This window comes from Pinus tabuliformis, chromosome 1_1 (genome assembly GCF_031772625.1).
Source record: "Pinus tabuliformis cultivar Carrire ecotype Pingquan chromosome 1_1, CPIR1, whole genome shotgun sequence".
Classification (NCBI taxonomy): Eukaryota; Viridiplantae; Streptophyta; class Pinopsida; order Pinales; family Pinaceae; genus Pinus; species Pinus tabuliformis.
Genome location: NC_142297.1, coordinates 337,857,343 through 337,868,508, shown reverse-complemented (window position 1 = coordinate 337,868,508; position 11,166 = coordinate 337,857,343).

Genomic DNA, 11,166 nt, shown 5'->3' with positions numbered 1-11,166 from the left:
GCAGCCCAAGTGCCACTATAGATGAGGATGTCATCGAAGAAGACAAGGACAAATTTTCTGAGATATGGTTTGAGAATGTGATTCATAAGGCTCTGAAAAGTAGAGGGGGCATTACAAAGACCAAATGGCATGACCAAGAACTCATAATGGCCTTCATGAGTTCTGAAAGCCGTTTTGGGAATGTTGACTTCCTTCATGCGAATTTTGTGGTAGCTTGAGCGAAGATCCAACTTAGTGAAGAATTGAGCCCCATTGAGTTCGTCCAGCAAATCGTCAACCACCAGGATGGGAAATTTATCTTTGACTGTCAACTTATTAAGGGCCCTGAAGTCGGGACACATCCGCCACTCCCCATCTTTCTTGAGCACCATGACCACTGGGGATGAATAAGGACTAATGCTGGGATGAATGACCCCTGCTTCCAACAGTTCCTTTATGATTTTTTCTATTTCATTCTTTTGGGTGAACGGATATCTGTATGGCCGCACATTTGGGGGTTGGGCCCCTAGAGCCAAGGTGATGCTATGATCGTGTTCCCCTCGTGAGGGTGGAAGCTCATTAGGCTTGTTAAAGACCGTCCGATGGTTATTTAAAATCTGTTGCATCTCATGATGAATTGGCAGAGACATGGTTTCGACTACCTGGATGGCATTAAATTGAGCTACTAATCCATGATGGCCCTTTTTTAACAATCTTTCCATCCTATGCGAGCTGATGATAGAGGGGGCTCCCGCCTGGAGTCCATGGAGGGTATGTGTGGAGTTGTTCTGCTTAAAACTCATATATAACTCCTGGAAATCCATTGTGACTGGCCCAAGAGTGCGGAGCCATTCAGCACCGAGGACAATGTCGCAACCCCCCATGTTTATGGCAAACATGTGGGTTTTCAACTGATAATCCCCCATTTGAATTTTGAAATTTTCACAACGGCCTTCACATTTCATTGTGCCCCCATCTGCAATTTGGACTTGGAAGTTAGAAACTACTCGTACAAAACAATGCACTGCTTCTGCAATTTTTTGATGGATGAAATTATGGGTACTTCCACTATCAATCAAGACTACTACTGGGCGATGTTTAAGAAAACCCCGGATTTTGAGAGTTTGAGGGGAAGAAATCCCTGCCAACGCATGCAGCGAAATAACTGGTTCGTCAGAGACATTCTCCTTTGGGTTGTCTTCTTCTAGCGCCTCATGTTCCTCAAGTGGTGGATCTTCCTCTGTTGAGCTGTAGTCAGTGGCATCTATTTGAAAAAATTTGGGCTCCTTGCATTTATGACCTGGGGAGTATTTTTCATCACAGTAGTAACATAGTCCTTGCTTCCTTCTTTCGGCCATTTCCGCAGGTGACACCTTTTGGACCTTAAGTGTTTGAGTTGTGTTGTGAGCCTGTGGGGGACGACCTTTAGCAGGGAAATTTGGGCGACTGTATTGGGCTGCTAATGCACGTTCCACCTTACGAGCTACCTGGCAAGCCTCCGTCCACGTAGGAGGGTGGTGAAGTAGAACTTGAGCTTTGATGGCTTCTTTAAGACCACTGATAAAACATTCCGTGTAGAACTCATCTGTGAGACCCCTAGTGCGAAAGGCTAAGGCTTCAAAAGTGGTAATATATTCATCCACTGTACCAGTCTATCGGAGTTTAGTGAGACGACCCAAAAAAGAGTCTTCCTGTTCAAAGCGATCTCGAAGAGCTTTGGTAAATTGGGTCCAAGTCCTAAAAGGTCCATTGCAACACTGATGCCATTCCCACCATTGCCACAGTTCATTGTCCAAGTACATGCTCCCAATCATAAGCTTATTCGCATCATCTGGGATATGATTCAATTTGAAATACTACTCCATTTGTGCTAGCCATGCGGACAGGTGAGAACCGTCAAATTTATGCACATCCAGCTTGGGAGGTCGCTAACTGGGTGGTGGATGGGTGTGCCAGACGTGAGGAGAGTGGCTATACTCACCCTCATTGTATTCATGGCCATTATACGCCTCCTCGTAGGCTTGGTCCTTGCCCTTCGGGAGGAATTGCCGTATCTAGAGACTTAGTCCTTGAAACTCTCGTTGGAGGGATTGCATGGAGTCTTCCAGTTTGTCCATCCTTTCATTTGCCATCGCTTGAGCTCTAGTCTCTACCATACACCAACCTGATGAAAAATTGGGACCGCCGAAAAAATTTGACTAATAAATTGAATGGTACCACCTTCCTCAGCTCGTCGTCCTGATTCTGATGGGCTAGATCACCAATAAGCGCCCCGGAAGATCTCACACTTTTTTTTTTTTGAAAACTCCTGACGGAGTTTTACTCCTTCTTGATCAATACTGCAGTCGCCAAATCCTCAAAATGTCAATGCTGCCAAAAGTCCTACGAAAAGTATACCCCGATATAGTAACCCTTCACAACAACTCTGATCTGGTGGGTCTGAGAGATCTGAATGGCGGAACAACTACTGCGGTGGATCTGATGGATCTGATGTCTGCTGCTGTTGCACCTCTTTACACCCGTGGATCGGGAATAGATGATGTGTGATCCCCCGATAGAAAAGGAAACTATGGTGGTGAGGAGTGTCAGGTGCTACAGATCGCAATATACATAAGGGTCTGGCAGTAGTACTCGGCCCAATGTTTCAGGGCTCTAACTAAGGAGGACCGACCATACCCTTAGCCGTACAACCTGAATTCCCTATCGTACGGGCAAGTAATCTCTCCGAGTGTTGTTCTCGGTGTACTGTAGCCACAAGACGGCCGACGGTTTATCTATGGCGAGGTTTCAAGGGAGTCTAGGGGGCTTTCGATATACCCAGAGGGTACGTGGAAGACAGTCCGTGCGCGGTTCTGTCTAATGCGCTACTACTCGAAGGGGTACCCACAGGGGTTACAAGGGAGTCTAACAGACGTGACCAACTCTTGTATTTCCTGCATGCATGCCTCCCCAAATTCGCAGGTTTATGCATTCAACGACAGATCCCGTGGTTTAAAGACGCAGGAACACGTCTCTAGCCGAATTTTTTTTTTGCTAAGAATTGGAGATCCCACCGGCCCTGGAAAGTGCTCTGATACAACTTGTTATGCTCTTAACCTGCAAAATGATACCCAAATACAGAATATGCGAAGAAAAGATACCCAGAACACAGAATAGCAATGATTTTATTATTCAGAGAGTAATGTTCACTTGCCTCTTCGAGGGGGCAACCTCCAATAGAGCAGAGCTTGAATACAAAATAAGACACAATGCTCCTCGCAGCGAGTCTCTATCCTTTATATATGACTCATACATGCAGTACCACGGGCCAAGACCGTGGGTTTTATTAATACCATCTATCTAATACTATGGCCCATTTGCAACTAACTGTGGTCCTGTCATTAATTGCGGGTTAACCACTTACAAATATTAATATGGGCTTTATTGACTCTTGACTATGACGTGATCCCATGACATAAATAAGGGGGTTAGGGTGGGACCCTAACACTCAAAGAGATTCAAAGTGTGCAAAAGAACCTAGGGAATACTATTGACATTTTAAAAGTGGAGCAAAAATTTGGTTTAGGAAGTGAATGCGTCATTTTCCCATTTTGTGATGTTTTAGACAGTGAAAATTTGAGGAGATAAAGGTAAGATATTCATGTTACATGAGGTAAAAATTTTATCCATTTATTTCCTATACTTTCCAATATATGCCCTATGGAAGCTTTCCTAACTCATTGGTCCATTATACCTTTTGATATATGCCATATTTATGCATAGGGCAAGCTTTATAATATTATTAGAAAAAATTGGTACATGGTGCGAGCTAGAAAAGGGACATTATGTATGGAAACGTGAGTGCTTACTTTGAGAATGGTCAATCTCTCTTTTATCTCTCTCATCCCAAGCCCAAAATCAATAAGTAATGTCTTGTACAACATTAATGCTTGGAGATACATTTTTAAGGCATAGTTAAGATTCTTTAGAAATTTATGGAGAAGGTATCACAATTCTAGTTATAATTAGATCTATGAATTAGGGATTTGTCTCTAGCAACCAGATTGACATACATCTTTGCATTTGCTAAGAGATAAAGTGAACAATCTATATTCTCAATTAGGGTAGCATACTTTGTGATCTTCATGAATAATTTATTTTAACTTTGTGGTTTTATAGATCTTGGAAAGCTCTTAATCATAAACTTCTTAGACTAAATAGAAAGCAATGATCCAATCATAAAATATTTGCATGTTAGTAGAGCCCTATAAGCCAAGTAGGATTTCTTAAGATACTCTATAATGTTTTTATAGTATCCTCACCATTAGTGTCCATTGCAATTTCATTTTTTAAGTAATATATTCAAGAAACAGTACTTCCACTATTAAGGATAATATGATATGCTCAAGATATAAATCCAAGAGGTAGTGTTTATACACTATATTTATCTACTAAATAAATCCCTAACATGTATATAAGCATGGTATTTATGTTTCTCATAGTGTGTTTTTAACTGGGGAGTTAGCAAAAAATATTTTCCATCATTCCCAAGGTAGCTTCATCTACAGTATCATCATCATCATATTCTAGTATGAGAGAAATCACCAAAATTGCTTCTCTAGAAGGATTTGGAAAGGAAAAAGTTGTGAAAGGAAAGATAATTTCAAGAACAGGGACTCGTTTTCGGAGGCAATGAGGCAATAGGTGTTTTAGTTGAATTTTTTTTTATGGTTTTAAATATTGCGATGAAGGATTTTCATTGTCCAAGTGTGCAACATTCTTATATAGTATTGACATATGATAAATAAATGTAGTAGTTAAAGGAAAAGTAATTCAAGAATAATCAAGGGACATCATGGCTTGCTGAGAAGGATTATCAATTTTGGCACATAGAGAGACACAATCCTAGGCGAGAATTCAATCACAAGCATCCTAGAATTTTCCAAACGTTACATTGAAAATCTTGTATGGTGTTTCCCTAGTAACGTAGGTTGTGAAAATATATAGTTCATGGTGAATTAGGCTCTCATCTTTAGGGTTGTGAGAAATGGGTTTTAGAAGGAACAACATATTTCTTTGGAAGCCATAGGAAATTTTATTAATCCTACAACTAATTCAAAATGTAAAATGAAAGTAGAAAAACAAGCATATGTGAATATTTTACAACTTTGGGGTAGCGGCTAATGCTTGATATTTGAAATGGGGCATCAAAATTTTTGCAAGTTCTATGCTTGTAAATTTTAATGGAATTCCATGAATAATAACTTTCTAGATGATATTTTCAAACCATGAACTTGAACTTCCATTGGACATAATTAGTTGGGATTAATACTCCCTTGGCATTTAGATAAATTCCCCTTTTTTATTTATTTTGGTTGAAAATCAAGTCATCACTAATTACTTTTCCAACCATTGTATAAGGATTGCAAGAAACCTCATTGGGATTTATGTTACAGTCTAACCCTAACCCCTTTATTTATGTAATAGGTTCGAGTCATAGTTATAGTTAGTCAAAGAGTCAATAAAGCTCGTATTAATAATTTTAAGTGGTTGACCTGCATTTAAGAAAGGGACCACAGTTAGTTGCAAACGGGCCATGGTATTAGATAGATGGTACTGAGAGAACCATGGTAATGACCCATGGTATTGTATTTATGAATCCTGTATAAAGGATAGAGACTCCCCATTGAGATATATCGAGTCTTATTTTGTAATTAAGATCTGCTATGTTGGAGGTTCCCCCCTCGAAGAGGCAAGTGAACATTGCTTTCATCTCTTAATAATAAAATACTAGTTGTTTTTCTCATTTTTTTCTATGTTCTGGGTTGTATTTCTTTGCATATTTCGTATTCTGGAATTTCTCGCAGGTCAAGAGCATAACAATTTATGAGTGGTACATGGAGGCCTTTCCAATGGGTTTTAAAACTACCATTCTCCTTCAACATACCATGTGTGGTTCAACAAGTGCAAGGTTATCTTATGATTGTGACACCTTGTTAATCTTTGAAATATCTTGCAACCTTTTCTTTGCAATGTATACATGAATTTTATCATCCATCCCATCACTTTTGTCTTTCTATAATCCTTGGATTTACTTCCAACATGTGAATAGATTTTATTGAGACTTGTATATTAAAGATGCCAACTATTGACATGATTTTAATGGTGTCTTGTGCTAATAATTTCAAATCATAGATAAGTTTACATAACACAATGCCTTAATTTGTGGATGAGATCATCAAGGCTAGCTTTATTCATGAAATTTTAAAAATGACTACAACACTTACAATCTCAAACTCCTTCCTAAAAAACAAAATCATAGGGGATCAAAGAAAAGGATTTATGAAACCTCTTTTCAACTTGAAAAAAAATATAAGGAGGCAGGCCATAGGTTCTTCACCACCCCAACTTAAGTTCAAATTAATGGTTTATAAAGTAGTATGAAAGATTCATCACAATTGATTTGAGAGATTCATCACAACTACTATAATTACATGAAAGCACTTGACACTAGAAAAAACTATATACATTTTTAATAATATTAACCACGTGTATCAAAAATTATATACATTTTTAATAATATTAACCACAAAAATAAATTTCTAGGAAAATAATGAATCGAGTGATTCTATTGAAATATATTCTAAAAAAGTTAAAAATAAAAAATAAAAAATAAAAACATTTATTGACAAGACTACCAAAAGCTATCTTACATAAACAAACTTATTATTATGTTACAAAAAAAAACCTCATTATTAATAATAATTAAAAAATATATGACACATATATTTCCTTCGGAGTATAGAGCTACATGTGATACCTAAATTCAATGCAAGATTACCTTATTATTAATAATAATTAAATAGTATACCACATAGACAAGATTTTCATATAACCACACTAGATTTTCCTTCCGAAGTATAAAGCGACATGTCATACCTAAATTCACATGGTAAAAGTCCATTAAGAAAGAAAGTTGCTTACAAGATTATGCTAAAGGGTTAGTGGGTCCCATGATAAAAGTAAAGGTTTTTGAACAGTCACAAATACTAAAGAAATCACATTTATGATTAAACACTTCAATCTCAAAAAGAATAACTCATCTGCCCAACACGGCATCCAGAATATGTCATCCTCGTGATGCTGGTCTTTGCATGATTGATGATGTCATTCATGTAAATTTAATACATGAAAACTTCAAAACTTGACCGTGGTAGGGAGTGTAGATGGTTTCCAAATCCGAGTTTGGAGTTTGCCTACTTGTCTATAAGGCAGGCTATGCAATTGTATTTCTCACCTCTTGCTTAAGAAATTCAATCAATCCACAGATGCACCAATAAATCAAAAAAATAATACATAGTGGAAGGAATGGGAAATTTTTTTTAAAAAATGATAAGAAAAAAACCAGTTTAAAAATAAATAAATAAAATAAAATAACCCCAAAAAACAGTTTTCAGAGTGCATGAGAACTTACCCTCTAGAGATCATCCTAGATTTCCTGCAGCTTTTCAATGGAGAGAACAAGCTCACCGTCTATGTGCTCTTCCTCTTCCCCTTTTGATCTCTTGGACTTGTCCATCCTACCCAGTCCTTCTGACCCAAAAGTCCTAAAAATCCAATGGAGTTGAAGGCGCAGGCAGAGTGGCAGAGAGGGAATGGTCCTAGCATTCATTATTACCTCCAAAAACATTACACGCTCCATCTTGCCATCCTCAATGAAGAAAACTTCCAAAGCTTAAAATTCAGATCCTATCATTCATTATTACGTCTACAAATGTTGCATGCTCCATCCTGCCATCCTCAGTGAAGAAAACTTCAAATGAAATATTATCATTAAAATACCAAACAAGTTGTTGATTATTTTTTACTTCCACCTACAAAAGAGCGTTTTCCAGTCCAGGAGATATGTTTTGAAATAGTACCATTGGTAGCAGTGTGTGTGCTAAGCTACCAGGCTACAATGGTGGCACCTAATTTACTAGGAACGAAACTTAGGAAAAGGACTCAAAATAGATGTGCATCTACATCCTATTAAACTAGCAATATTTACAGTAAATAGAACTAATATCTCAACTATTTTCACATTTTATGAACTGTACCTGTAGAGGTCCAGCAGCTGCAAGACCAAAAGAGTTATTCTAAAGCTTCAAGCTGTAAAAAAATTGACCATCGCGCCATATAAGCTTCCCATTGATCTGAAGGCCTTGCCATACTGATGTTGCAAGTAAAAAAAGCAATGGAGGCCTGCAAAAATCATTAACCAAATATCACAAGTTTCTTTAATAAGGTTGACGCTTATCATAGTAAATATAATTCACATCTAACAACAATAAAGCCAATTTTTTCCATTTTTTATTTACAAAATGAAATGGAATTGACTATCTAATACCCACCCAGAGCCTACTGATCACTAATCTCTAGGGACAAGTGCATTGCCTAAACCTATCAAATAACCAAGAAGATCTAGGATATGAGGTGGATTTGTTGCTATGGGTACTGCTTTTGATTGAACATTGGGACCTTTGGTAGGTGAAACATTGAATTCTATCTCAGTGGCTGATAATTCTTCATATGGAAGGTAACAATTTACTTACAAGTTTGGAGGTAACAAGGTACATTGGGAGGTAACAAGGTATAAGGTACATATGGAAACACATATGGGAGGTAACCCGTAAAAGCATAAAAAGTGCTTAGAAGAATATATGTGTTCTCTGACTTCTTAGCAACATCAAGGAAAGACTTAATTTCAAAAATAAACTCTTTAATGATCTCTGTACCTATTACTTACCACTTCAGATAGAAGTGTTGAGCATGACAACTGCCCAAAAAACATAATATTATTAGACATATTGGAAGAAAACTCTTTGAACTAAGCATAAAATATATACTTATACTAGAAAAACTTATAAAAATGCAAACATCTCAAATAGTGATAGATGAACTTAAGCCTTTTCATTGAAATAACTTACCACTTCTATGGTATCCATTTTAGAATCCAAACTAAATCCCAAAACTTAGAAGACTAGCCATTCTTGAACTTCTTTCCTTCTCATTCTCCAGCTGAAAATGGTGAGCCCCATGCTTGTGATCATAGGGCATAATAAAAATGGCATCCAACAATCTAGATGATGCCATTAGCTGCAAATCCTTCTATGCTAAGTATTTATTGTAGCTTTTCTGGAGGATATAGAGCTTGTACCATGCATAAGCATGATACAAATGACTTTCTAATATCCAAAATATCTTTTTTAACTTTGAATATCAGATTGTCGTCATTTGAGGTTTAGGAATCTTCTTGACCATACACAAGTTGTTGGCCGGATAAATCGTTCTTGCAGACAAGGCCGATCTCCCTAGTATCAATAGATATCTAGCAACAAGCAGGACAAGCAAATCTATCTTTCTCTAAACATATTACGATTCGTTAATAAAAACTAAAGAGGTGTTTTAGACCCTACCTTAAGTCCAACACTAGTTTGTGGCAGCCATCCTCCAACTGTCTGAAAGAGTTTCCTTTTGACAACCTGCAATCACAAACAAGCACACATCAAATAACATCTTCATAGCTAATATAATAAATCATGTTCATCATAGTGATCAAGGAATCTATGAAATAAACCATAAAACATAGCTTATTGAGAAAAATAAACTTGATTGTATTAGGTTTGAAATAGAATAACTTTAGAACCTTGGTGCCTTGATGCTGTACAAGCTCTTCCCAGGGTCCAAACAGGAATCTCCTCTACTTTGATAAGCCTCACTCTCTTCCAAATGAGATCAAAAGGTATGTAATCTCTCCTCTCAAAAGCTAAATTAGGAAGACTAAGTTCGAGTAGCATTTCACCTCAAAAATCTTTAGCTTTTCAACCTCTCTACAACCAACCCAATGCTTCATTTTATAGTGCAAAGGAAGGAAGTTGTAGGTCCACCTATGAAGGGATAAAATCATCCTTCAAAGGGATAATCTCCTCACATCAAGGAGTTAGCTCCTTAAGGTATGGGATGCATGAACCTTAAAGGAGCAAACTTGCCACCTTAATATTCCTTCTAGAAGCATTTAGAAATGACTCAAAGTGAGTTTTTAAGAATAAACTTTTACAGGGGTCCACACCCATTACACAGATACAAAGTGGTCAGGTTCGCATGGGACATGACCAGTAGGTGCGGGACCACAGGTAATGCTAAGAGAAATTGAAAAACCAAAGTTTTAGAGATTTTTAATAACTTTCTCTCATTTTCAAGGCTTGATATGAAGAATTGGGGCTCGAGACTTGCAAAGGAGGTATGTATGAGTGGTGATAGACTCACACGGATTGCAAAAAGTCATGGTGACAATTTTTTGTGCAACACAAGGCCATGAATATCTTCTATAGAGTGAAAGGCTTCCTACATATCATATGCCATGTGTCATAAGGAAGAGTATAAGGCAAAAATATATTAAAAATAAAAATAATTTAGCTCACATATTCTATAGTAGGTTCATGAAATTTCATTCAACCCAAAGCTTCCTCTGCAATAGGATATTCTCCAATAATTAATTCCTACAAGATCAAACTATATCAACCTTCCCATCTAGACAAATGTAATCCTATATCTAATTGAATAGATAACATTTTAGATTTCTAGCCCCCATTCGATAGTGATACCTTCTTAAAGGTGTGCAAAAAATCTAGTCAACATGAAATTATAACTATTTACGTCATGGGCAATATGGGTAAACTCCCATCCAAAGATAAATGGTTTCTAGAATATGATTTTCTACACATTTCCCTCATCCCATTTCACAATGGCAACCAACAATCTAGATGATGCCATCAGCTACAAATCGTTTTATGATAAGTATTTATTGTAGCCTTTCTGGAGGATATAGAGCTTGTACCATGCATAAGCATGATACAAATGACTTTCTAATATCCAAAATATATTTGTCAACTTTGAATAGCAGATTGTTATTATTTGAGGTTTAGGAATCTTCTTGACCATACACAAGGCCATGAATATCTTCTATAGAGTGAAAAGCTTCCTACATATCATATGCCATTCGTCATAAGAAATAGTATAAGGCAAAAATTTATTAAAAATAAAAAATTTAGCTGACACAACAAGAAAGTGGATCATGAGTAACTCATAGCTGATGCATTTCATAGAGCAACAATCAATAAAGAGTTTCTGAATGATGGTAATAGAAATTCAATGGAGAGTTATTTA